Source organism: Symsagittifera roscoffensis, chromosome 8, assembly GCF_963678635.1.
Source record: "Symsagittifera roscoffensis chromosome 8, txSymRosc1.1, whole genome shotgun sequence".
NCBI lineage: Eukaryota > Metazoa > Xenacoelomorpha > Acoela > Convolutidae > Symsagittifera > Symsagittifera roscoffensis.
The window spans coordinates 16,332,669-16,360,222 of record NC_087069.1 but is presented as its reverse complement, the minus strand read 5'-3'; positions in this window follow the sequence as shown (position 1 = coordinate 16,360,222).

The following is a 27,554-nucleotide window of genomic DNA, read 5'->3' as shown; positions in this document are numbered from 1 at the left end:
ACCGGATAGCGGGAGTAGACTGGCTTTTGGCCGAAGACGAGCAATTTAGTTCCGTGACTACCCTGTGACTGGCAGATCTGGAGGGTTTCCCCAGAAATAACACCATGGGACCACTGAATACGAGGTCCTTGACGGACGTCCGTTATCAGGTCAGAGAAGGAGCCCCACCAAACCGTAAAGGGAAATTCTAACAGAGTACAAACCTAATAACAGGCACCACAAGATGTCTAATTAGTTCGCTAAACCCCCAGGACAGTCCGCAGGCGAGTTTTCGAGAGATTGCCATAACATCAGCTCAGTGGAAGGCGATGAAAGAAGATACGCGCACCTGGAGTCACCAAAAAGGTACAGCCTGTTTGCAGCCTATGGCCCACAGGAAACGAAGCTGGGGAAAATTTTGATAGTGGCTAGCTCCGACTACTTGTATACGCCCCGCTCGCTCTTTTGGCCGGATGAGATTTTCCTCACAGCTTCTAAATTAGGTTGGTGCCAAGCGTTGGGGATGGCGATAAGTGTGCAGAGAGTAGTGAACATGAATCCAGAGGTGGTGATAAAAGCCTGATGAAATGACCACTTGCAGTGTAGGGGACTCTTGAACGCTCTTATCGACGGATCAAAGCCAAGCTCGGAAGCTGTGGGAGAAGCGATCATGATGCTACTCTCCGCCATGCTAGCAGCCGAAAATTCAATACGACAATGTTTCGCAAGGCAGTTGGTTAAGTTATTTTTCGTGCTGCCTCCCGGCTACGCCCTGCTGCCCGAATCCCTGCAGTTTGTGTACGCCATGGTCGTCTTGTTGGCGGAAGGACGATTTGATGTAATGATAACTGCACCAAACCGACAGCTTTTGCTATCCCAGCTTCAACTATTCCTACTGATCAGAACTTCCTGCTGTGTGGTCGGGCATCTCGAACGCGGTCCAAGGATTCAAGGATCATAGCACGACGCGTGTCGCGTTGGACGAGGGGTTGGGACTTGAGCTTTCCAACTTCGGCAGGTTGTTGAAGATGAGGCCGGAAGTGGGTGATGACCACCGGCTGGTGCGACGATTAGTGAGCAATTTATGGTTTCGACAGACGAATTACGTGAGGGACGAAAGGGGGAAACTTGGCGAGGAGAAACTCCCTGTTAACTGAAGAAGACCTCAAGGCCATGGCCTCACACCAACCCTTGGTTGTACCTGTCACTTCAGCTGTGTACGTTGGAGCAGGATGCCTTTGAGGGCGCTCTTGCAGTAGTGAAATAAATTCACAAATGGCTGAAGAAGATATTAGGAGCAAGGGAACAGACAGGAGCGACGATGTTGCAGCTGATGCAGGAAATCAAAACGATGTCCTTAGACCGGTTCCATGCGGACGTGCTGGCTACGAAGGCAGAATATAAAAGATACGATGCGATTCTCTTGGGAATGGGCGTGAGGTGGTCACCCGCATTTATCAGCAGTTGCTACCCTAGAGCATTGATGAACCTGATAGCCAACTTCGTGAGGGATATCAGGAAATTGTCCATTGGCCTTTTGCTGGCCTTGCACGTTGCTTTTGGACACGAAAGCTTCGTAAAGTGACCCGTAGTACTTCTCACGCAGGTAATGGCTGATCTCCGACTTGATGGTCTGCTGACACTGATTGTAATGTCCTATGGTCGTCTGGGGGATTTGTTTCCGTTGCTGAGATACCCCGAATAGCTGCAGGGACCGAAGAGAGAGTTTGATGCCCAGATGTAGAAAACAACCTACCGAAATTTAAAGGAATGGATGACTTTGCTCTTTGAGTACTTATTACAGCACAACAGAAGTATGACCGGAGGAGACAAATCAGCCTCCGATGAGAGTGAAGTGAAGAATTGTGGGGGTGCCCCTGTTCACCGACTTGGCCCTGATGATGTGGGTCTACTGTGGCGCACGTGTTCCCGGACTTACAGGTGGAGGCGTACAGACACTCAGTTCTGTTCATTAACCTTCTGTCAGTGATGGATTAGTCCATGCTGAACTGGGTGGAGCAGAGAGAAATGCGGAGCCTGGCTGGGTGTTAATGGACCTGAACAACAGCTTTAAGTGTAGGATGGGCGGCGAGAGCCTCGCGAAGGTCCAGTTCATTCCCAACTCTAGATTTTGCGGCCATCATCAAATGTACGAAGAGGACAGTGAGAATCCCGGCCTGGCCGGAAACATACGCCCATGTGAAAGAAAATCAGGACGCGTGGCTGGCGGGTTCAAATCTGCTGCCGGATAGGTGCCCTCTGTATCCGCGCATCAGGAGGTTGTTGTTGGGAGTGACTAGTCCGGTGCTGGCGCCTAGGATTGGAGCTGCACAGGACGTAGAGGAGAGGATGCTCAGGTGGAGCCAGGGAATGGAGCCGCGCTTCATCAGTTGGAATGCTGCAGCTCTACATACCTTCGATTTTACCTTCCCGGCCATATGGAGTTGCAAGAAAAGTAAAGCCATGCCATCAAGGAAGCCAGAGGTATCGGTAGGCCATTGGAAATATGTGTATACTCCAGCCGACAATACGTCCAGGCTAAAATGGCCCAGAAAAGAGACAGTGATGATTGAAGTGGGAAAAGAGTCCAGAGGAGGCATCTATCTGACTATAGAGGAAGTGGCGCCGCATGGTGAAAAACCCGTGAAAATTCTCATAAATGACCAGGTGATTTACCAGGCAGGTCACCTGACGATACCGGCTCGGCCGGACGCAGGAGTTGACACGCACCAGGGCCCCTCTGGACCGGGAGCGAAGCCAGATGATGGTGGAAAGGAAGGAGACGCGAAGAAAGAAATTCGAGGGAAGATGATCACATGGAAAGGAAAAGCGACAGAATGAGCGAGTTCGACTTTGGGGATCTTCTATAATATGACTTTGATGAAATGGAAGGCGGTGGGGCGAATGAAACGCTAGTGCTGATGACGCGTCATCATTTATGTCTCCCATTAAGGAGCACCCTGCTAGTTTGTCTCCCGTGGAGTCTATGTCCCTGGTTGAAGCACACCAGAGGAGGAACGAGTCGAAGCTGCTCAGTGAATCTCCTCGAAGGCAGAGGATTGACGAGTCGATGCGAGTGGCGTTCCTGGGCACGTTGCCAGAAGAAGAATGGGAGTCGTACCAGAGCGAGCTGGAGAAGAAAACCGGTGAGACTTGGACGCGCGTAGCCTTCCAAGTCTCACCATGGAGAGTACGTGGAGCATAACACGGAGACACGGCACTCATTCCGTGATGAGAGCGGGAATGAACCAGCCCATCATGCGAGAAATGACAGAAAAGATGATGGATTCCACTGAATCTCACGGTTTGAACGAGTCAGTCACGAAGGAGAGCGCTGAGGCGAGATCATTGCGTTAGAAGAGCCAAGAAAGGGCTGAGAAAACTGAAGGAGAGAGTGAACGATAAAGTGACCAAACCCAAAGTTGTGAAGTCAAAAGCCGCAACAGTGATGATGTCGCTGGCGAAGGTGTTCCGCCCAAATGAATTCGGGCAAAGGCAGGGTGCCATACACGGCGACAGGGAGAAAGAGAACCAGGTACCACCGATGTTTCTGGCGGTATTACTCCATATGGCTTCAAAAGCCAAGCAAAACGAGAGGACCCTGGCTGACACCAGATTGGAGATGTATGTCACCAGCCAATGCCGAACTGGCGGGTTGGACGACAATTAACCGTCACGTACCAACATGGCGAAGATTAAGTTGGAAGGGCAGCTTAAGTGATCGAGTACAGTCCACATGGGTGATCCTGCTGGTGACTTTATGGAAATGGTGAAGGCAAGAAATTTCGCGAGAGGACATCTGATGGCATCGTATGATAAGCAAGCTGTGTAGGAGTATTTGAAGGAGTTGGTGACGGGTTCAAACCTGAAGAGGAAAGAATACGGCACTGTGATGTCGTCGGAAGCAAATGTGAATGGTTTGGAGCTTCCGAACGAAATTACCTGGATGGCGGCCCTACAGAACTGTTTTGATGAAACCGTGCGTACTTCCTCATCTCTAATGACTTACTTAGCCAAACATTCTCTTAGGACAGATTTACAAGTGAGACTTGTGTGGTTCCTTACTGGGATGAGGAAATTGGTGTACGAAGCCACCATTGAGACAAAGGCTAGGGGAAAAGAGTTAAAAATGATGGGAGCTTTTATAATGTTGATCGCCAGGGCGATTCCGCGATAGCATGAGAAAAATGGAAGGATGCACTTTGTTTTGTGAAATTCGTGTGAATCGTATCCACACTCCGGTGCTAGTAGAATGTGTAAAGGCAATTAGGCAGAAGTCGTCGAAGCGGGAAGAAGTCTTATTGAGAGCCTTTTTGGAAATATATCAAGACATGCCACTGCAGATCCCGACAAAGGAACTGAATGACATGGATGGTGGAGACAGTGCAGGAATTGGGGAAAATTACATCGGAACAAATACAGTTAGGAGTGATTCTGGAGCAACGAGTGGTCGAACCCTCGTTCCCCAACTGGAGGGACTTGTAAGCTTCGAGTGTGCCTAGTAGGACGGTCCACTAAAGACCAACTTAGTGACGATGTGGGAAATCACGAAGCCTTCATGGTGCCCAAATCCGAACGCCGGCCTGATATGGGACCTTACCGCTGAAGTGGATCAAGAGGAAAATGACGATGAGAGCCTACACGACGATGAGAGCTGGTCTGACCGAATCAGTCACGGAGGAGAGCGCTGAGGAGAGTCCGATTATGCGAGATCAACCCGAGGAGCCATGAAAGAGCTGAGGAATTATAAGTCTATGGTGAGAAAACTGAAGGAGAGAGTGAACGATAAAAATGACCAAAATCAAAGTTTTGAAGTCAAAAGCCGCAACAGTTGTGATGTCGCTGGTGAAGGTGTCCCGCCCAAGCGGAGTCGGGCAAGGGGATGGTGCCATACACGGCGGGAGGGAGAAACAGAACCAGCTACAACCGATGTTGCTGGCGGGATTAATCTCTATTTCTTCAAAAGCCAAGAAAAAGGAGAGGACCCTGGCTGTAACCAGACTGGAGATGAATGGTTTGGAGGAATATAAACCGTGACGTACCAACATGACAAAGATGATTTTGGAAGGGCAGCTCGACATGGTCGAGTACAGTCGCATCACGGTGCGCGAATCAGTCCACATGGGTGATCCTGCTGGTGGCTATATGAAAATGGTGAAGGCAAGATACTCTGAGAGAGGACATCTGATGGCTTGGTATGATAAGCAAGCAATGCAGGAGTATTTAAAGGACTTGGTGACGGTTTCGAACCTGAAGAGGAAAGAATATGGCACTGTGATGTCTTCGGAAGCGAATTTGAATGGTTTGGAGCTTCTGAACAAAATTACCTGGAAGGCGGCCCTACAGAAATGTTTTGATGAAACTATGCGTACTCCCTGATCTCTGTTGGCGTACTTAGCCAAACCCTGTGTAAGGACAGATTTACAAAGGAGGTTTGTGTGGTGCCTTATTGGGATGAAGAAATGGGAGTACGACAGTTAAGAGAGTTCGGAGTCTGAAAGACTATGCGACGTTAGGGAAACGGAATCCCTTCCGATACCTGCTGGGTGTCCCGGGGATGGCCTATAATCCCTTCGTCAACGAGGAGGAGAGGAACTCAAACTTCGACTTCGAGCAGGCTGTGATCCTCAATTTCTGGGTGGAGACAGTGCGGGAATTCGGGACAATAACATCGGGAAAACTACAGTTAGGAGTGATTTTGGAGAAACGAGTGTTCGAACCCTCGGTTCCCCAACTGGAGGGGCTTGTAAGCTTCGAGTGTGGCTCCTGGGACGGTCCACTACAGACCAGCTTAGTGACGATGTGGGAACTCATGAATCCTTCATGGTGCCCAAATCCGAACGCAGGCCTGATATGGGACCTTACCGCTGAAGTGGAGCCAGAGAAAAATGACGATGAGAGCCTACATGACTTAGCCGTGATACAACATTTATTGGCTCTGAAAACAACGAAAGATATCGTAACTTTCTGAGCGATTGGATCAAGGAGGGTACTCGCCCAGCTTCCAGCTGTTGAATGAAAGGGCATGTGTGAGGGAAAGGTCACTGCTTCAAAACGTTGGGTGAACAGCACCACCAGTTAGCCAAACTGTATGGAAGATTGAGTATGTCGGACAAGAATTGGATGGAATTGATTGCGGATTGCCACGGAGTAACGGAGATGAACCTGACGACCGCCTTATGGTTCTGCAGTATGGTCAACTCGATCGAACCGTTGGAACGCCTGGAGCGTGCCCATGAGCTGGTCACATCCTTGAGTGTGGAAGTGTTGCCTGGAGCGTTACAGACGGAACAGAAAAATGAATCGCTCTTGAGAACGAAATGAATCTGAAGCACAGCCTGGGATATCATAAGACAGTCGGCTCGAAGTACCTGGTGGGATATAGCGCGGCACCGTAATGCAACAGTAAAGACACGACACACCTGGTGATTGTAGATGCCAGAACGCAACACAGACTGATTTGTCAACTCTTTTCGGTGCCTAAGTGTATGAAACTGTCGAGAATGTCTGAGAAATCGAATGAGCTGCTGACGAAGATCCTTCGGGCAGACCCGGAAAGGTCTAGGGATGTAAAAAAAGAGATAAGGGGAGAAGATTTTGTGAAGTGGGGCCAGGAGAACATCAGCGAGCTCCAGAAACAGAAGGCGAGAGGGATACACCAAGCGATTTCCCAACGATAGATGAGAAAGATGAAACGCATCAGACGATGATGGAGATCGAGCCCCTACTGATAGCATACGGTTATTGAGCTTGCGGGAAAAACCTGTTGACTCAATGGGAGTACCCGTTTCACTGCCTGGCGCAGAAGTTTTGGTACCCCAAGAGAACAAACCTAGTTTTTGTTTGGAATGCTGAGGAGTTATTCTCCATGGGGTTGCCTGATCAAGCCCAGAATTTGACAATACTGGTGGTCAGCGCCATGTTAGCAGCAAGGTGGCAGTAGGCCAATGCAGGGACAACTAAACAGGAGATGGCCGTGCCGACGCCGGAGCAATTGAGCAGATTGAGCATCAGTAACAGACTGGATTTGTTCAAAATGACCTGCAAAGTTCTGAGATTACCGAAAGAGATGGGCAAGGCAAACATTGATGCCTTTGTTCCGTGCGATGATGACGGCATGGGTATATGAACGCGCGAAGCGTCAGATGTCTCGAAACACGGAAGCATATCAATCTTACCAGCTAGATATAGGACCGGGAGCCTATAAGAGAGCATTTCTAACCCATAGGAACGCTGCGACTACAGCGGTGAAGAGAGTGGCTGGAATGTCTTGCACCACCGAACAAAAGAAAAAAGAGTTCCTACATGCTGACCTAGAGCGAAACGTGAGCCTGGGTCTGCCTAACAGCTTCTACAGGAATATGGAGCAGAAAGTGAACGTGGATCTACTACCCTGCTGCAAACAGATTTTGCTGGAGCAAGAAAGCTGGGGCACGGCCCGAAACTCTGTGGACATGCTACAGAAAATCCTGGAAGACAGTGAGACGGGAGAAGAGGAACCAGAAGCGATGGAGTGAGGATTGAAGAAGAGACGTGAGGGATGATTGGAGAGAGATGAATACTTAATCGTTATAGTATATGAAAACTTGAACTACTCAACCAAGGTTGATTAATGAAACTTTTAAACTTGTTGTTTTGCTGAGGTTTGATTGAAACAGACTTTTTATTGTTTTGAATTGTTTTAATTGTTGTTAAAATTGTTGAATCATAAAGGAAAATTTCAGTTGACGTCTGTTTATTTATGTATTCTTACTGATTTAAAACTGACTGAAGTTTTTAAGCTGTGTAGGACTCATCTTCACTTTGTGGCGACCCGGTAGGATTTGGGTACGCTCGCTCGACCTAGCCAATTACTATTCCTAGCCACAGAGTTTCTTAATTTGAATATTGAGGGCCACGGCATATACTTAGCGAGTGACAGTAAGTTAATTTTAAAGGGTGCGTGGCCGTGCCATATCCCAAACCTTTTTAAATCAGCGAGAGTCAGAAGAAATTTCCCGATGGAATGACGTAAGTAGTTAGAAAACAAATTTTATCTAGGACACTCCTCATAGTGCAAACTTTGTGAAAATGTTAAAAGGCAGTAAAATGTTGTACAATGTCATTTATATTACGCAGTGAGTTGAGGTGGAGTAGATAAACTTCAATTTTTCAATGCGGTTTGCAATTTAATTATAGAGAACTGGATCACAACTTGAAGATAAACCGGAGTTTTGCGTTCAATGGGATTTTTGAAGGGGACTGTCCGGGGAGTATGTGCAATTCCCCCGGATTGGCAGAGTCGAACCTTCCGATGAGAACGAAGCGGGCATTAGCGACGTTAGCCGCGAACTCGTTATGACAAGGAGGGTAAGCATATTCTAGAATTTTCAAACTTTTAAATTTCGAATTGCGACAGAATGTTTCCCCGAAAATCATATTTGGCAAGAAAAAGCGATAAAACAGCAACAGAATTAGCATGACGAGAATAAGTCGACAGAAAAAGAAAGAAAAAAAAACACGAAAGCCCTTATCGTGACAATCACGCACAACAAAAGACGTAACTGGAGCCGATAGGAAGAAAGAAGGCTTCAGTGGGATATCTGGAGCAGATCAGTACCCTCGCGTGCCAGGAGATCGGGAAGATGAGTGCGTTTTCTCCAAGGGAGAGTGGAATTGGAGGCCCGGTACCCAGATATTCAGTGGACTATAAAAACACTTTTTAGCTGCTGTGGTGCCCTAAATAGCTGAAATTTCTCCAGTTTTATTTTGTATTTCCGAGCATGATTAGCTAGAAAGAGGAAAGGGTCACTCCATCTCCAATGGATCTAGTATATGACTGTCACTAAAACATAGTAAATATGTTATTCGAGCCGTGTTTATAATGGTAATCATGTAATCTGGGGATCCGAGACCCAGCTATGTGGTTATCTTCGCATGTAACGGAAGCTGATCAAAAGTCCTTTGACTGATGGCCAAAAAACGGTAATTTTTCACTTAGCCCTAAACAGACCAGAAAATCAACTGGCTATGTCTTGACAGTGGAAAACTGCTAGAATTAAGGTAACTAATGCCGTCCTGTCGTCAGTAGGTGCTTTTTCTACGCTCCGTCACTATGTAGTATTTGGGCGCATTTACTCATTGATCTAACTGCAAAAACAATTGACTCGCTTAAACATTTCACAAACAGCGGTTCAGTTCCATCAAAATTTTATTTACCAGCAGGAACAGAAAAAAGTTTTTGGACGATTCAGATACAACACGTCTCTTTACTCCCAATATTTTAAAAATATTCCCTAAGGTTTGAAACTAGCCAGTCAAAACAATGGATTCAAATATTTATTGGTTGCTGTTGATGTTTTTTGCCATTTGTCAGAGTTCAAACAAAGAAAACTATTTTTGCCAAAGACAATTTGCAAACCAAAGAAAAACATACCTGAAAAGCTTTGGGTTGATAAAGGAACAAAATATGATGGAACTTTCAAAAAATTTTGCAAGGAAAAAAACATTGAAGTTTACTCGACAATGAGTGAAACAAAAGCTGAATTTGCAGAAAAAGACATTCATTCATTAAAATACATAATTTACGCTACATAAAAGATCATGGTGAAAAATTCATTCACAAGATGCCGCAATTTGCGTCAACAATGAATTGTCGCGTCAATAGATCTATTGGGAAATCACCTGGGGATGTCAAGAACACTGATTTCCTCTCAGTTCTGTACAGTAAACTTCTAACAATGTATAAGAAACTAAAATTCAAAGTTGGAGACAGAGTGAGAATTTCAAAGAATGATATTGAGTTCCGAAAAGGATACATACGGCAATTTACAGATGAAATTTTTAAAATTTCGGCAAAATCTACCAAAAAGCCTCCTACATACATCATCAAAGATCTCCACAAAGAAAAAATTCTGCGCAAATTTTATGAAAAAGAGCTGAGAAGATGTTCAGATTAAAGATAAATCCTTTTTTAAACGAAATTTTTATCGATCAGTTGTCATGGATTCTTTTACTGTTGAGTTATTTTCCAACGCTTCTTTTAATTGTTATCAGAATAATAGTCTTAGTTCTTCTACAAAATTTCTGCCCAAACAAATTCAATCGAAAGGAGAATGGGAGGTTGCTACTTCAGAAATATCATACCCTTCTTCGTACCAAAAAGTTACACAGGGAAAGTTTACATGCGTAGATGGTAGAGAAAGTTCTAAAGACAAAAGAAAGATTGTACCGATGAATTTTGAATCAGGATTGTATCCAAGTTTCGTTGTTATAGTTGTAGCCATGAACAACAAAATTTACACAAAAAGTTGCCGTTCATTTATCTGAGAACCAATCAGTGTTTATTCTTCAAAGTTCTGTCTTGAGTCACATCTTTGGTTGAGATTTAGAGCAAAGTCAATCAGGGGTTATAATGAAAGGAAAAGGTCCACATTATCCTCAGTTTTTTACGACATTACAAGAATTCATTATTTGATGATAAATAGTGATTTTATAGAATATAACATAGCCGGTGATACAAAAACTCCCTTATTGTGTTGTATTCCATTTATCTCCAAAGAAAAAAGTGGAGATGTATTTTCTACAGGACGGTAAATGAATTATCAATCCTTTACAAAATCATACTTTAAAAAACTGTTTAAAAGTCTTTCCATAGTATCAAGATAGAACTAGGAGATAGTACAGGCCATAAAATTCCTTTTGTGTCCGAAGAATTACCCGAGTTGTTCTCTTGTTCCTCAAGATTTTGAAAAATCATTTTCGGTCTAAGCTTCATATGAAATGGTTGCTCAAAACTCAGCAGATTTCCCTATTTTTCGAGGACATCCAAGGCAACGTGGAAGAGATTTTGGAGCTCTCGCACAAACTCTTGGGAGAACTGCAATCCCCTTTATTAAAAATATATATATACTCCCAGCAGCGAAAAGAATTGGAGCAGATATGTTTGAAATTGCTGCTCCAGAGATTGGGAAAGTTGTTAGTGGACGTAAAAAACTCAAATAATTTGCAAAAGTTTTGGAACAAAAAACATTTCGGAAACAATTGGGAAGTGGAAAAAAGAAATACAAGCGTAGAACTGGTGGATCTAGATCCATTTCTCGAAACAATTATTTCATCTGACACACGAGAAGTATTCCCCAGCACTTCGTTGGATGAAAGCAGTATTGAGTTTGAATTTAAAAGGGATCGCAATCTCTACTTGGATAGGCGTGATACCCATCTTGATTCAAAGCTTCAATTATTCAAAGGAAGATTGTTTGATGCTTTCAAAAAAAAGTAGAACCTGAAGCAAAATTGGAGAAAGACTCAGATTAGGAACCACAAATTTATTTAATTTATTGAAACAATCTACTACATTTACTATTCCCCATTGTGAGATTTATTTTAGCAATACAATGGTTTATAACGCTAATGAATTATATCCTCATAAGGCACAAATTTCGAACGAATTCAACTCTTCAGCAGTTAGTAATAGAGAAGTACTTGCTTGTCATGGATACAGTTTTAAAGAATTTCCCAGTGCATTTGATATGCATCCGTTCACTGATAGAGCAAATTCTTTAGGAACATGGATAACTTTTTCACTCTCTGGGGAGCTTGCCATTGATAGGTTTACTTACGAAAAATTGTTGCTCCCAAATACCAAAGTTCGAATTAAACCAATTCTAGCTAGACCTAATTTTTACATGCTATCTGATAATCCAAACGTCAGTCCGAAAAATGTTGATTGTTCGCTGTTTACTAGAAGAATTTTAATTGCTGAACCTAATCATCAATACTTGCAAGGGAATTTGGAAAGAGAACCTGCTCAATACAATTACATGGAAACTATAGCAAGAAATTTTATTGCGTCAAAACCAATTCATACAAAAAAATATATTCAATAAGGCTCCAATAGAAAGAAAAGCTTTAGCAATGAATACAAAATCAGCTGTTGCAGGATCTTTTCATGAAAACCTTTTCAGCTATCAGCAATTTCATTTAAGCGAGCTTAGAAATATTCGGATTGGAAGAGCAATTGTTTCATAAGATACAATCTCTCCTTGTCGTCCTTGTGTTACAACAATGAAAGCAATGCTTTTAATGAAAATTTCCGGGCTCTTCCTATGGAAGATAATCAAAACCACTATATTCTTGTTTTTGCATTTGTAACTCAGCTCCAAGTAATGATGGAGGGGAGCATTAGATCATGATAGCACGATTGGACAAAACTTACTACTTTTCAGATTCTTTGGGTCAAAAAGGAACAGTTTATTCCTTTCTTACAAAAAATTATCGGCAAATAGTTTCCAGAAAACTACAAAAACTAAACATTTGTGTGGATTTTACGCAATTTATTCGGCATTTCTTCTTTTTAAATTCTACCAGAGAAACTTGGATAATTTGCATGAGGTGCATGCTTTGAAATTTATAAGTAATTTTATGTAAATGTGTAGTTTTATAAGTGTAATTATGGCAGTAAATTTACTATGCGATGCAGTGATATATATACTTTCTTTGTAACTTAATTTTTTTCTCTCAAAAAATTTGACTTTTTTCGAAATTTCAGTAGGTTTCAGCTTATTTTCACGTAGATAGAGCCTTTTTTCAACAAGAAATAAAATGATTAAAAGTCGACTTATAAGAAAATTTATAACAAAACTTTTTGATAAAAAATCATAATTCGTGCTCAAAAACTCTTACCATTGACTTACCATGCACCAAAAAAAATAATTAAAAGAACTTTATTCCACAATGTACACGTAATTAACAAGTAATTTTTTCCAATTAGATAACGCGCGCCGAGATTTTGAAGAAAAAAAAACTAGAAATTTCCTCACAAAATCAAAACAAAAAACAATTTTCTTACCATTATCTTACCATCACACAAACCATAAAACCCTAACATTGGTATTCCCTATCCTAATACATTGTAGACTCTATACCCTATCTAAATACATAGCCTGAAGACAAAAAATTCTATTCCCGATCTTAATACATGTGGGTCTTCAGGGTCCCCCCCCCATTTTAGCCTCAAAATCTACTACTGTTGTATCTCACCCACCATAGCGAAGCCGGCTTTTTAGAAGCGGCTAAATTTGTGTGGTATCCCTACCTGCACCGAGATATTGTGTCCACAGCACGGAACTGTAAAAACTGCCGAGATAAGAGTAAGGATCTTAAAGTAATCTCAGAAAAGAAAATACTACACGGCAGTCGACGCTGTGGTTCAATCTAACGAAGAAATCCAGTTGGATTTTGCGGGCCCATTACGGGACGAAAACAAAAATAAGTCTATATCTTAGTAGGAGTGGACCGTTTCTCTCGTTTTCCTTACGCAAAGGTTGTAACAAAATACAGAGCGGATACAATCACTCGTTTTACGCAAGCTCATATCGTGAATCATGGGGTTCCCCGTAATATTAGATGCAATCAAGCCCAATGTTTTTGAGCCAAAAAATTCCTAGTATAATGTGAAACTAATAATATCAAATTAATATTCGCACCACTGGATGACCACAGGGCAATGGGTATGGTCGAACGACTCAATAGAACCCTAAAATTGAGTTTAGCAATCAAGAAAATCGACAAAATAAATAAACCATTCAAACTCGCATCAGATGTGGCCGATATAATTTAAACACTCGCCAAACGCAACTACAAAAGTAACCCCGTTCGAAGCCCACTTTGGTCGAAAAGCTAACCCACTATTAATCAAAATTAGCACGTCACCAAAACTCTCAATTGTCTCATCAGGAACTAAGCTATCATGTTTAGATGAAAAAGTACTTACAAAACCATCATTAACTGCGGAGGCCATGTGGGACCGGGAGAATAACAGCGAAGACGAGCTGGATCTCGTCTTCAAGGACACAGTGGAGAAGGACACAGTAGTATCATTAACTAAGGTCCACCAATACTTGCCTGAACCTACGTTCAATCCCGTCTCAAGAACAAACGTTACGACCGCGGACGACCAACAAGGCCCAATAAGCGATGCTCAAGACAACAATCCGGGGAAACAACGCGCTAAGCCCAAAACGGACGTCGCAAACCGGAAGGACGCAATTACGCTGGAAAACAGCGACGAGGACTATGACCAAAAACTGCTCAAAAAGTTCGCAATATGTGAGCATCTACCTTTTTCCAACAAACCTTAGAATATATTAAAGCTAAATGATCATTTTCAAACGAAAAATCAAACAAAAACACGTAAGTCGAAAAGACCACTCACTAATCAAGAGAAATAATAAATCGAAAGAGCACCTCTAATCTTCTTGAAAGACCGATTCAAAGGTTCAGCACACACAATTAATTTAAAACTGGACTTCATTTGGAGCAAGTCGCTAAAAAACGGGAACAATCGCTCGAAAAATAATAAAAAACCAAGGACATTCGGGGCACATTTCAAAATTATCGAAAATTAATTTGTACAAAACTACTCCCCCACACCGCGTGAATAAGATAAGATGGCAAACATACGCGTGTAATAAGGCACGATGGCCTCGCCTTCATACCAGATCCAAGGGTATACGAAAAAATGTAGACAGGCGGCGTTAAAAGACTTTGTGGCTTCTAAACACCTACCGTGAGCCAAGTCACTTGTTTCAGAAAAAAGGCCAGCTTTCATCCGACCACAGAGGAAACAACAAGGAGCCCAAAGCGATCACCTCCAAAGACGATTCAGGACATTATCCAACAATCGCTAAATTGAGAATCCTTGGAACCACAAAGGCTTTTCAGTGTCTTCAACAGCAGACCCAAACTAACACAACAAGCAAAACAGCAAGCCAAAGACCCAAAAACTTATCAGGAAAAATCAGCCCTAACAAAAAACCGAAAATCGGTTCCATTTTCGTCAGATAAAGAGCTTGAAGAAAAAACACCGTCTCCAGAAAAACCAGCAGCAAAATGAATTGAAATAAAAGCCACATCTGAACAAGAGTCGCCGGAGATACGACGATCATCGAGGCAGAGGAAAAGCGCACTTGCCACAAAGCTAGGCAACTCTATCCCAACTCTATCCCAAATCTCAAACTCTGCCGAACCTTGTTTAGTAGCACACATCGAACACTCCAGAACCAACGTCAGCACGCCAGACCAGCCGGCCGAAAAACTACAAAGCGACATCGATCCTATAATCGATACCGTCCCGTCGCCACAAATTTCTTCGGAAGAGATAATTGGCACAGAAATCCACATGGATGCGGCAACCCCATAAAGCACAACATATGAAAGTACAAGCGACAACGCAACGAAAATAAAACCAAGTTCCCGGTACATTCTGGACAAACCGCAAACAACAAAGGAATCCTTCAGTACGAAATTTAGGGAGGCTATGAACATCTTGCAAGCCATTTCGCCGGTTCGGCGAATAACTATGACATTCCAACGAGATAGAGAAGATAGCAAGGAACAGAACAAACGAGTCAAACCACATGCTAGAAAACGAACGGAGAAGGTTACAGAGGAGAAAAACACCATCGAAACCATTAAAAAGAACAAGAAGGAGGACAAATGATATATAGAGGGAAATGTTATCCGTACGGATATTATAGTAAAACAACCATTATTAGTGATCTAGATTTAGGTGCTTGAACTACCAGTTGGTAAAGATTACATATCTTAGACTTAACTAACATTGATTATCACTAAGAAATCTGATGATTAAATAGGTACCTAGTTAAACATTGTGACAAATGTACTAGTTCTTATGAGGCACTGTCTCTCAAATGATTCGAGGTCAGTATCAGCCAGGCTTAAACATAGAGATTTGAATTTAAGTTTTTATCTTATCGTCTCATTCTCCACGAGCATAGAAAGTCTCACTTCAACATAACTTATCTCTCGCCTAACAGTGACGGTATAACAGCAAGAATGGGTGAACAAGTTATCCAGCTTTTTCTTGTCATTTACTATACATAAAGTTCTAGGCAATTCAATCATGTATTTTTTTTTCATGAAAAAATTGTCAAAACTGGAAAAAGCCAACTAGCCTTTTTAAAAAAAAAAACTGGCAAGAATTTTTAATTGAGCTGAAAGTGTGGTGGTAGACTCCCATTTATCGGAAAAAACTATAACAATACAAGCAAAACCAGTTATGAGGACGATAAAAACGATACTCAAAACTATATGTGCCGCCAAAACTATATCTGCAAAATGAAAAAATACCAGAAAAAAAAGGTACAAATTTTAGCTAATCACATTTACAGTTAAGCCCTAATTGACCTACACTCGCACCTATAATAAACCTTACCTACAACACATAAAAATCCTAATTGGGGCAACTGAATCCACAAAACATCAGCAAAAAATAACGAAAAAACGTTAAAAAACTTGAACCTCAACTGCAAAAAGGGCTGCATTCCAGTTGAACATTTTCTTAAATAATCGAGTTGTTAAGAGGAAGGAACCATTATGAGGCCAACTGTGTACTGAATAAAAGAAATTTGTTTTCTTTAGGTCTCTGAAATCCGGAGACAAGTTTAAAACATGTTGAAAATTTGTCGGAACGATCGAAGAAAATGCAGGAAAGAAGGAAGAACAAAGAGGACTTCCTTGTTTCCATATCCACTTACAGTCACAAAGTTCTTTGTTTGGCATCGCTATGACGTAGTGACTACTTTTTTTATCGATCTTGTGATTTTTGAGCTCTTTCAGGAAAAGTTCCTAGAATTAGTTTTTGCTCAATTTTGATTTTTCGCAGTACGACTTTTGATTTTTGTAAATTGTGCAGAAAAAGTGTTAAGTTCACGACAAACGTAAATGAATTCTAGTTTGAAAAATGTATTTTGTTTAATAGATTTCTCAGCGAAATTTAAACTGTACCACTGATCCAGTTTTTTTTCATATTGGGTTATTTTTATGAAAAAGCGTCCTTCATAAATTGTTCGTGAAAACGCACGAAAGAAATTTAAGGGATTAAATTTCTTTTTAAAAGTCAAAAACTACAGTTCTTTCGAAAAAGAAGTCATTTTTTTTTGTTTTGTTGCGTTCATTATATTTTCCAACTAACAGTTGGCTTTGTTTAAAATGTTTAGAAAATATTCATACAATGCGAAAATTAAAAAACGAAAATGGGCGAAACTTTAGGATTTCAATTTTTTTTTCAGATTGACATAGAAACTCTGCACTCATAAATGGCAATAAAAATGCCAAAATTTGTCAAAAACCAGTCCAACTACAAAACATTCCATCATTTCTTGGAAAATTGGCATTATATCAGATTTCAGATGTCTGAAATTGGATTGATGAAAAATCAATTTAGAAAATGTAGAGATCAAGATTTTTTTTCATTGCACTTTAATCGTCCTCGATCAATGTCAAGTACACTGCATCTATTAACGCAAAAATTGAACCAGAAGGAATCATTTTTTTCAAAAGGCAGAAGAGCTCTTTCCTCACCAGTAAGTGCAGAATTTTGTCTATTTTCTTCTTGAAAAAAAATACATTTTTCTGTTTGTTCTAGAGGACTGATAGAGATTAGGTAGAGTAATTTGGCGAGCGTTTTATCTTTTGGACTCGAGTAGCAAGCCCAGATAACAACTGATTTATTAAAACAGAACAATAATTTATGTGAAAGTTTCTGATGTACCTGAGTTAGCGCACATGAAGTCTCTATTTAGTGCACTTCAAGATCTAAAAAAATCTAAAAAAACTGCAAATAAATTTTCTACAAAATTTAGAATGTGATATGGAACCTGATCTAAACTACATTTTATTATTGGATAAATAAGATAGTTTATCACTATAAAACTTTTAATATTAACCAATCATATTCCATCTAACTGACAACCCACTTATTTGTAAGTAATGAAGTTACTTGTAATTTCAGCACCAGAGAGATTTAAATTTAACTTAGAAATTAGTTACCTCTCCAAGAGAACTTCAGCAGTCGCAATAAGCCAGTATACTCTGGATCTATTGAGCCTAGCAGAGACTAGTTAAACACCCTGAGACTAGTAGATATAAGAGTAAGATTAGGATCGGTATTAGACTAAGAAGTTGCACGAATCTATCCGGCCGAAAATAAAATAGCGGGATTTTGGAAATTTGGAATTTTTTCATCATCAATTAATAAAATACTTCTAGATGCACAAATAAAAGAATACAATACAAAAATAGCCACAATACCAAACAAATATGACGAAGAACATAACAATGTCCATACAACACCTACAGCACCACAGATACCAACCATACCACAAAACCATCCATTATCATTAGTTCCCCGAAATTTTCCAAACCTAGCAATCATAAATAATCCAAATTTTAGACCAAACGCAACACAAGGCCCCATTCAACACATAATGACACATCATTCACGAAATGATAATACATTTGAACAAATTATCAAACAACCTCATACCACCGCTTTTCAATCTCAAAATAAACATTTTCTTGGCCCACGATGAGCCAACAAATTGGAATCCTCCATCGCTCAAATTCCCACCCAGCCAACCTCCAGACTCAAATCCCAATTATCCCACTTTTTGCGTTCCCGCAACCCAATTTTACAGTTATTAATATACCATCAAGCATGAATTCTGATACTAACTCAGATAATTCAGTTTTTCATACTATCTCACAATTTAACAAATCCGACGTAGAAACTCCCGATGAAATTGCAGACTCCCAACCATCTCCCTCTACCCATACCCAGACCAATTCTTCAGTTTTTTCAAAACCCCCCTTTCAACCCATGCAAACCAGTCATCTACTCCATCCCTTTCCATTCCTTTTTACGCTTCCCATGTAACCGCAACCTATTCTCCATTTAATTCCGACAGATCACATAATAACTCCCAAGATAACATCCAAATTTCCGAAGAACTTGACAATTTTATTACATTACAACAACAATTAACACACCCCCACACTCTTACGATACATCAACTATCATCAACAGTAACATCTTCAAATCCACCAACTCCTACACCCTCTTCAGCTTACTCTCCATCTTTCGCCCAATCATCCACATCCACCGAAACACCTACCAGCACTAACCGAGCTTACCTCAGTTTCAAACGAAAATTCCCAAATCACCCATTTGCAACCAAACCCGGAACAGCCAAAGAATATATCAACCACCCAGATTACACAAACACTAAAAATTTTCTTGAATTAACCCTACCCTCATTTCCACAATATACCTTAAATACTTCTACCATTCCCATTGAAACACGAAAATTTGTTGATGAGCACGTTTTAATACCAACACTTCATTGGACAGCTTACTAAAATTATACTAACCCCCTTTATCTACCACTAACAAAAACTAATGAAAGTAAAGAGAAGAACAAAAGTGTACTATATAGACTCACTACATCATTAACACCTCGACCTCGAAAATTTACTTATGTTGGATATAAAAAACTATTAAAAACATTCACCGCACCCCGAGCTAACGATTTCTCAATAGAATACTACGATCATAACATCATCCGTCCTATCCATGATCAATTCTTAGACGAAGATCGCTTTGCAAACCCGCAACTAACCGAAAAATTTTTCATCAAAACATCATACTTATCTGCACTTAATATTTTCGATAAAAAGCACGATCATATAATTTCAGAAGCACTAGTTGACATACAAGCATTTGAAAGCTTCTATAAAAAATTTCAGTTATTTTCAATAACCTTTCACTTTCTTTCACCACAGGAACGCGATTTGCACTGTTCCCACGATATAATGTTACGGACTAAACAAACGTACACTTACACATATTATCGTTTTATACAAAACTATTTTGATTTACATACACCATCACGACAACCCCACCATTGTTTTCAGTTTATTATTTCAAAGTTCACGTCACCATTCTTTTTTAATTTTACATATTGCATTAAAAATTCTAACCTCCACGGCATCCTCCGCAATTACGATCCAGTCACCCAAATGTATATATTTTGCCCCATCACGAAGACCTTCAATGATGAAGAATCAAGACCCTTCATTATTACGCACGAACTCATGCAACCTATCGAAATAATCATACTACAGTTTATTCATAATACTAAATATAATCATAAAAATTACAACCTCATTGAAAGCACACCTCATGAATTCGCAGTAGAAATAGAAGAACTAAACACCATCAACGCACTTCAATTGCTTTGGCCACTGCTACAAACCAAAAATGTTATACACATACTAGCCAAAATATTAACAACATCAGAATTGATTCACGACATCTTCCCACATGGCTTTTTTCCCAGATGATTAGGGTAAATATGAATTAAAATAATTTTAACTAATAAATTCAAATTATACTAACCATTTTCTATCAATGTTTAATTTATTCTTTTAGTCTTCACCGCACAATCATCTACAAAACAGAAAAAAAAACATAAATAAAAATACAAACTTGTTTATTTATAAATAAAACTCCTAAACTCCTAAATCTTTCGCACTAAATAATGTAATAAAATTCATACCCAATGTAGTAATTTCATTTATAAATTGTTTCCCTAAGAAGAAGTAAAATTAGATGCGATGAAAAGTTATCATTTCAAAATTCCCCAAAAGCAGTAAAATTCAATTTCAAAGCAAATAAGTTCATAAAATGAGAAATCAGTACTAACCTTGCAATGTTTTCATTCATTCGCACAAGAATTCTATCCAAATTCGCACAGCTCGCCCACAAAGAATTGTTTAAATAATGATTTTATGTTTCGAGTTTTCACTAACAACAACTCAAACTAGCAATAACAAGTTTCAAACTTTCATTTAACCCGGTTGGAAAGGAATTATATTCTAAGCCAATCTAACCAACGCAACTTACTAAACACCACAAATCATAAAATAACAGCATGACTAGGAAAAGAAAACCAATGGTACCCAAACCGGATTAACCCAGCCTAAAACTGGATAATTTATTCTTTTGAAGACTATTATAAAGTCTAAGAGAGAAATAATAAAACACAAAAAAGTCGTAAGACAAACCCAAACCAAAAACAATTTGATTTTGAAAAAAGGACACAACCAAAGTAACATAAGAAAGACCAGAAAAAACCATCATAAAATGTTATCACATAACAGGACCTCTCAAAGAAACAGCATGCAATCATACTCCCACTCCTGGCCTAACCCACCAGAGAAGGACGTCCTGAGCAAGCTTATAGCCGGCCTAACCCACCGCGCTACACCCACGCTTTGTGACCACACTTCAATTTTTAATAAGAGGTACTCAAGGGTGAGTAACTCTTCAAAATAACTGAACTAAAATAAAACGCTTTTGTGAAAACAACTAACTAAGATCATGACTAAAAAACAAGATTAACAGAAATTTTTTAAATGTAAATCATAATATGCAGTATATAGATCATACACAACAACAAGGACGAACATCCAAAGACTAGACGATCCCATCACTCTCGAACAAAAGAATGGCTAAACACAACCGACATGCCGTCTACAATCACGACTCAAAGGATTTAGAGTACGACTTGACTTCGCAGAGAAGGACTTCATTGAACTAGACCAATGACCACCTCGATGTTCAAGTATGCGTACAGATCCGAGATTACAAGGCATCCCTTTCAAAAAGGATCTTCACGCCATTCCCAGACGAGGCTGCACACAAAACAGTTCTCTACTTATACAGAAAAACCTGACATAGCAAACCATTTTGAAATCGGATTGATTTCATTGGGGATCACAGTCATTGCTGAATGTCAAAATAACAATTTCCTATCCCTGATTCCAGCATCATGGAACGTTCTTCTTCAGGAGGAACCGGATAAGAAAATGATGTTTGCCAATTACCAATGTTCATCGTCCATCCTTCAATTACAGAAAGAAAGATAAATCTAAAAACTCTGTAAACCACTGATGGGTGGAACCTGATCTAAACTACATTTTATTATTGGATAAATTAGATATTTTATCACTTTAGCCTAGCAGAGACTAGTTAAACAACCTGAGACTAGTAGATATAAGAGTAAAATTAGGATTGGTATTAGACTAAGAAGTTGCACGAATCTATCCAGCCGAAAATAAGATAGCGTGACGAGCAGACGGTGTACCCTATCCGAAATTACACTATGAGTTAGACCTTCAAACTTAACTCAGATATTTTGATCTGAAACAAGAAACTGATGGATTCACAGGTCTTTCTTTTGTTATGAAAATCCTGTGAAACTCTTGAATTTCAGCAAACACTATAACTTTTATGTGATTACTCTTTGTCAATTTTGGCTGATAAAAGAGCTAAATCATAGACAAAATAAAAACTTCAATTTGAAATTCGAACAAAGTATTTCATTAAAATGTCTTATCTAATGGGAAAAATTCTAAGAAAAGGCATTCCTCTTCTTTTCCTTGAATTCAATCTCGTATGTTACATATGCCCAGAAACAAGATCAGTACTGCTCACAAAGTTTAAATTTTTTAAGGAATTTTTAGGAAAACGCTTACTTGTAAAATGCGTAGAGATTTGTCTGAACCATCTTTAACATAGATTCACAAATAACTTGAAATCACACTGAAAAGATATCAAGAAATGAGGGCTGTTTCTTCAACTATACAAAAAAAATTGGACTAAAAAGCTTGGAAAAACCCTGAATTTTCCGACAATTTTTTTGTCGATGAAAAAGTTTAAATAAAAATTGATAGTTTGAAGTGACCGAAAACATGGAGAAAGTTTGGTTTTTACCTGATTTCATCCCTCTACACGCTATGAATATCATTAAAAAAATTGTATCTGAAAGCGTATCAATAACACTCGTCTTAGTGCGAAGCTGATTAAAATGTCCTGATAAAAGGTTTTCGAAAAAATTTCGATAGTATGTAAAAAAAATTGGGTAATTTTGTTTCATTTTGTTCAAAATTTTTCAAGGTGATGATGTTTATTTGATTTGATAAAAATTTCTGTTTGAATTAAAGAACTTACGGGCGCTGAAATTTCATTCAAGGAAGAAAATTCATGTCAGTTTAGTTTGAAAAAAAATATATTTTCCCTATGATAGAAGTCTCAATTTTTCATATGAAAATTTTTTCAATCTTGTTGCCATCTGTAGTTAAAAAAATTTTCTTCAAGTTTGCAGAAGAAAATCTGCCTCACCGAATCTCGTGGAAACTCTAGAATATGGAGAAATGCATTTTAAAAAATGTTATAATTAAACTACCAACTTCAAAATTACAATACAACAAAACAATTTTACACCATGAGTTTGTTATTCTCTTGAGTTGTATCCTTTTCTGGAGGTTAAATTCCAGTCTAAACTTCAAACTTGGTTGTCCTCAATTTTTCCGCTTTCCTTACCCGGGTCGAGATCCCGCTCAAAAACCGCTCAAGATTTGAGCGGTTTGAGCGGTTTTCCAGTAAGATTTGAGCGGTTTGAGCGGTTTTCCAGCAAGATTTGAGCGGTTTAAGCGGTTTGGGCGGTTTGGGCGTTTTTTTTTGGAAAAACCGCTCAAACCGCTCAAATCTTGCTTAACAAACCGCTCAAAAACCGCTCATTTCTTGCGGTGATTTTTGAACGGTTTTTCAAGCAAGACTTGAGCGGTTTTTGAGCGGTTTTTGAGCGGTCTTCCCGGGTCGAGGTCCCAGACTCCCCCCCCCGCCCCAACTTACCCCCCCCCCCCCCCCGCCAACGTACTCCCCCCCTCCAACGTATACAACATCCAACAAACCCCCCCACCAACGTACCCCCCCCCCCCCCAACGTACCCCTCCTCAACGTACCCCCCCCCCCCTCAACGTACATCTAACTCTAGTAAGGGACATCAACTCTAGTAAGAGGTGAGGGGGGACATCAACTCTAGTAAGAGGTGGGGGGGGGGGGGGGTTGGTTGGTGTGCGATCTTATAATCGATTATTTTTGTTATTTTGTAGAGACTGACAATAAAAATCCTGACAGTATATTTGTTGTATGTCTAAAATATTGAACATATTCAGTAGAACAAATACAGCGAATATTAAGCTTCAAGCAAGGCAGCATAGACTAACGGATAAGGCGTCTGACTTCGAATCAGAAGATTGCGGGTTCGAATCCCTCCGTGGTTGACTTTTTATTATTAAATCTTGCGCGGTTTTTGAGCGGTTTTTTTAGATAAACCGCTCAAAACCGTTCAAATCTTGCGCGGTTTTTGAGCGGTTTTTTTAGATAAACCGTTCAAAAACCGCTCAAACCGCTCATTTTGAAGCAAGATTTTGAGCGTAATTGTCTAAAAAAACCGCTCAAACCGCTCAAATCTTGCTTCAAATTAGGTGAAAAATCTTGACTCGGGTAGTCACAAACTATGGTTTCCAGCATCTTTTCTGTGAAATTTTGAAAGTGTTTCTCGGCAAATAAAACTTATATTATTTCATTCGTTTAGTCTCCGAACATCTGATCGTCAGCTTGAACAAAAAACCAGAAATCCGATTGATAAATTACAGATGAGATCCATTCTTTGAGATGAACCACGCTGGCAAATACTGTAGTTTGAGTGCACGGATCATCCGAAACATCAACAGCCCAACTAGCAGAATAACTTGCCACACCATACAAACATTCGGCTATTCGAGACTGACAGTACATTGCGTATAAGGGTCCTTCATAGTCCATTCGGCAAATGCCCGAGTTGTGAATTACATTGGTCGTGCATATTTTATCAGCTGGGCATGATTCATATATGAAAGGGCCTGAAAACATTTGGAAATATGACTCTTGTAAATAAGTCTCCTGGAGGGAGTCGGGTAAACTTTGCTGGTCACGTGACAAGAAACCCATTCCAGAGACACCCAGTAGGGTTCCTTGTTCTTGTTTCTCTGAGCACAATCTGATGAACTCGTTTGGGCTATTTTCGATATCAGCTATTCGCAATAGAGCGATGTCGTTTTCGTAGCGTCCGTTTTTTTCTGTGAACCTACAAAAAATATCTAAATGGTTAAAAAACAATTTTATGATATAATAATTATTAGTAGTATTGAAAAAATTTCACTTAGCAAGAAAAAAATATCATAACCCAAATATTTATTTTATAGCAACGTTTCATCAGATTTTAAGACACTGTTAGTTTTTTTAATTGAACCAGCTTTTTAGAACTTATCAGCGTCAGTTTTGTTCATTTCCATTGACTCACATCGCAAACTTAGATACTTGCTACAAAAAGTTTTGGATCTTGTAACTAATCGCCTCATGGTGCCTAGTGATTTATTGCAACTGTATAACGATCGAACTAATCCAACAATTAGGGATTAACGAACTTAAAGTCTTAGAACGATTTTCCCCTTTTTTGCATTAGGGGTAGTGAAGATTGTCCGCCCCTTCCCGCTTCGAGAAAATCCTAGTTCCGCCACTGCTTAATTTTTCTCAAATATTTTGTTTAGTTAATTAAAGTTTTCCTACCCAGGTGCAGTTTTCCACTCTGTGACGGTATGGTTTTTCCTCTGGAAACCGAACATCAACCTGAATGAGCTGAAGTCTCCTATCTGGACAAAAACAGACTCCCCTAAAATCAAGAACTTTTCACAAATTGGATAACTGCAGTTACGGGTTCAAATGTGGTGTGACTAGCACACAGCTGCAGATAGGATGTGGGCGGGAGAGTATGAAGGGTGAGGTGGGAAGGTTGAAGGGGAGGGATTCTTGCGTCGTTTTTAAACTACCTATGATTACCACCAAGTACCGAAAGTAATTTTTGTGATAATTACTACGGCAAAACTTTTGTCACTAAATTCATAATGATTGGTCGATAAAGCTAAGAAGAAAAACTTTACTTTCTGAGATAACATAAGAAGAGAAACATAAGCAGTCTTGCTGACCTAGGGAAAAGCAGATAAATAGCAAAACTTCTCATCACAGGCTGCTTAAGTTTGATTCCAAAAAGTTAAGAGAGATATCGGGAAAAGCACAAATGCATAAATGTGGGGTTTTAATAGGCAGATCAAAGTTTTCACAAAGGCTTCAAAAAAGAATTCGATGTGTTTTGCAGTAGAGACGAACTGTCAAATATAGAAAAAAACCACGAATCTTCACTCTTGCCGATCTTTATAAATAATTCCGTCCTGTTCCAATCTATTTCTTCATTGCATAGCAAATGGTGATAGTTCAATAAGTATGAAACAAGCATATGCTTAACCATTGAGTTAGATCTTCCCAGATTTATGTTCGCACATTCTTGGCTAAAAATCGGTATGATTCGACCAAATTTTTGTATGTTTCGACTTTCTAGACCAAACTTTGGCATTTATCGACTCTCTCGAACCAACAAAAAAGTGTTCGACTTTTTTTGGTCCATTTCAGATATGTTTCGACTTCCTCGACCAAAGTTAAAATTGTTACCCGGATCGAGATCCCGCTCAAAAACCGCTCAAGATTTGAGCGGTTTGAGCGGTTTTCCAGCAAGATTTGAGCGGTTTGAGCGGTTTGGGCGGTTTGGGCGTTTTTTTTTAGATAAACCGCTCAAAACCGTTCAAATCTTGCGCGGTTTTTGCGCGGTTTTTTTAGATAAACCGCTCAAAAACCGCTCAAACCGCTCATTTTGAAGCAAGATTTTGAGCGTAATTGTCTAAAAAAACCGCTCAAACCGCTCAAATCTTGCTTCAAATAGGTGAAAAACCTCGACTCGGGTACTGGACTTCCAAGTTTCAGTTGCAAAACTGCACGTACTCGACCTTCAAAGTAGAAACAAAAGTCGAGCTCCTCAAAAAGTCGAAACATAAAGGCGGGGTGTTAATAGTTTATACTAGGTACTATGGTGGGCAGGTTAACTAGTTAACGAGATCCAATCTTGGCTTCAGACTTACTCAGTTTGTTTACTGTGCAATGCGCAGCTGTGATCACCCATTCCCTCTGAATACGAGCACCGCCACAGAAAAACGCGGAGTTGTAGTACACAATTCGAACAAAGAAAGCGTGGTTTAAGCTCGGAACTCCGTTCACGATATCTGCCGTGACAGAACGTTCTAGAACATTTGGTTCGTTTCTTTTAGATTGAATATCAGCTACGTATTCTTTCAATTTTGACACTAAATTAAAAAACAGAACGCCAAAAATAAAAATGTTTTCCAAATTTGTTGTCATATTTGACACTTGGTTCGAATCAGTTTTGACAAAAATAAAAAGTGGTAGTTTATTAAGTTGCTGAATTTTTTTCCGAGTTACATGAGGTTCAGTTTCATTTTTAAAGTTTATGAAGGTGTCTGCGATCTGCAAATATTCGCCAAATTTCAAGGACTTTGGATTTCCGGTCATCTCGATCTTGGTTTTTCTGGATCACCTGCCTTAAATTTTAAAAGACCACTCTTGAAGTAATCATATTGATTTATACCATTTTAGTAGTGAATAACATGTTTACTTCGTCGTTAAACAAATCTAATGGCCTGATTTTGTTTGTTGTATCTGGAAAACAAATTTTTGCGGTCAAAGTTAACCTAAAAAAGAACACGAACTCATGACGATGATGTTGTTTAATGGCTTAGCCAATCAGCTGCTTTGACCCACCCAAAGATGGGTGGGTCACAATATAGTATGACTAACTTCATATAGTATAAACTATAATTTAATCACGTGATGAAACAAGAAAAACCCAAACAAAAAGTATTAGCTAGGGTTTCTGTCGCGGTGAAAGGGCTAATCCCAGAGTTTGAAATAGACTGGGCTCGTGCCAGATATTTTAAAGACA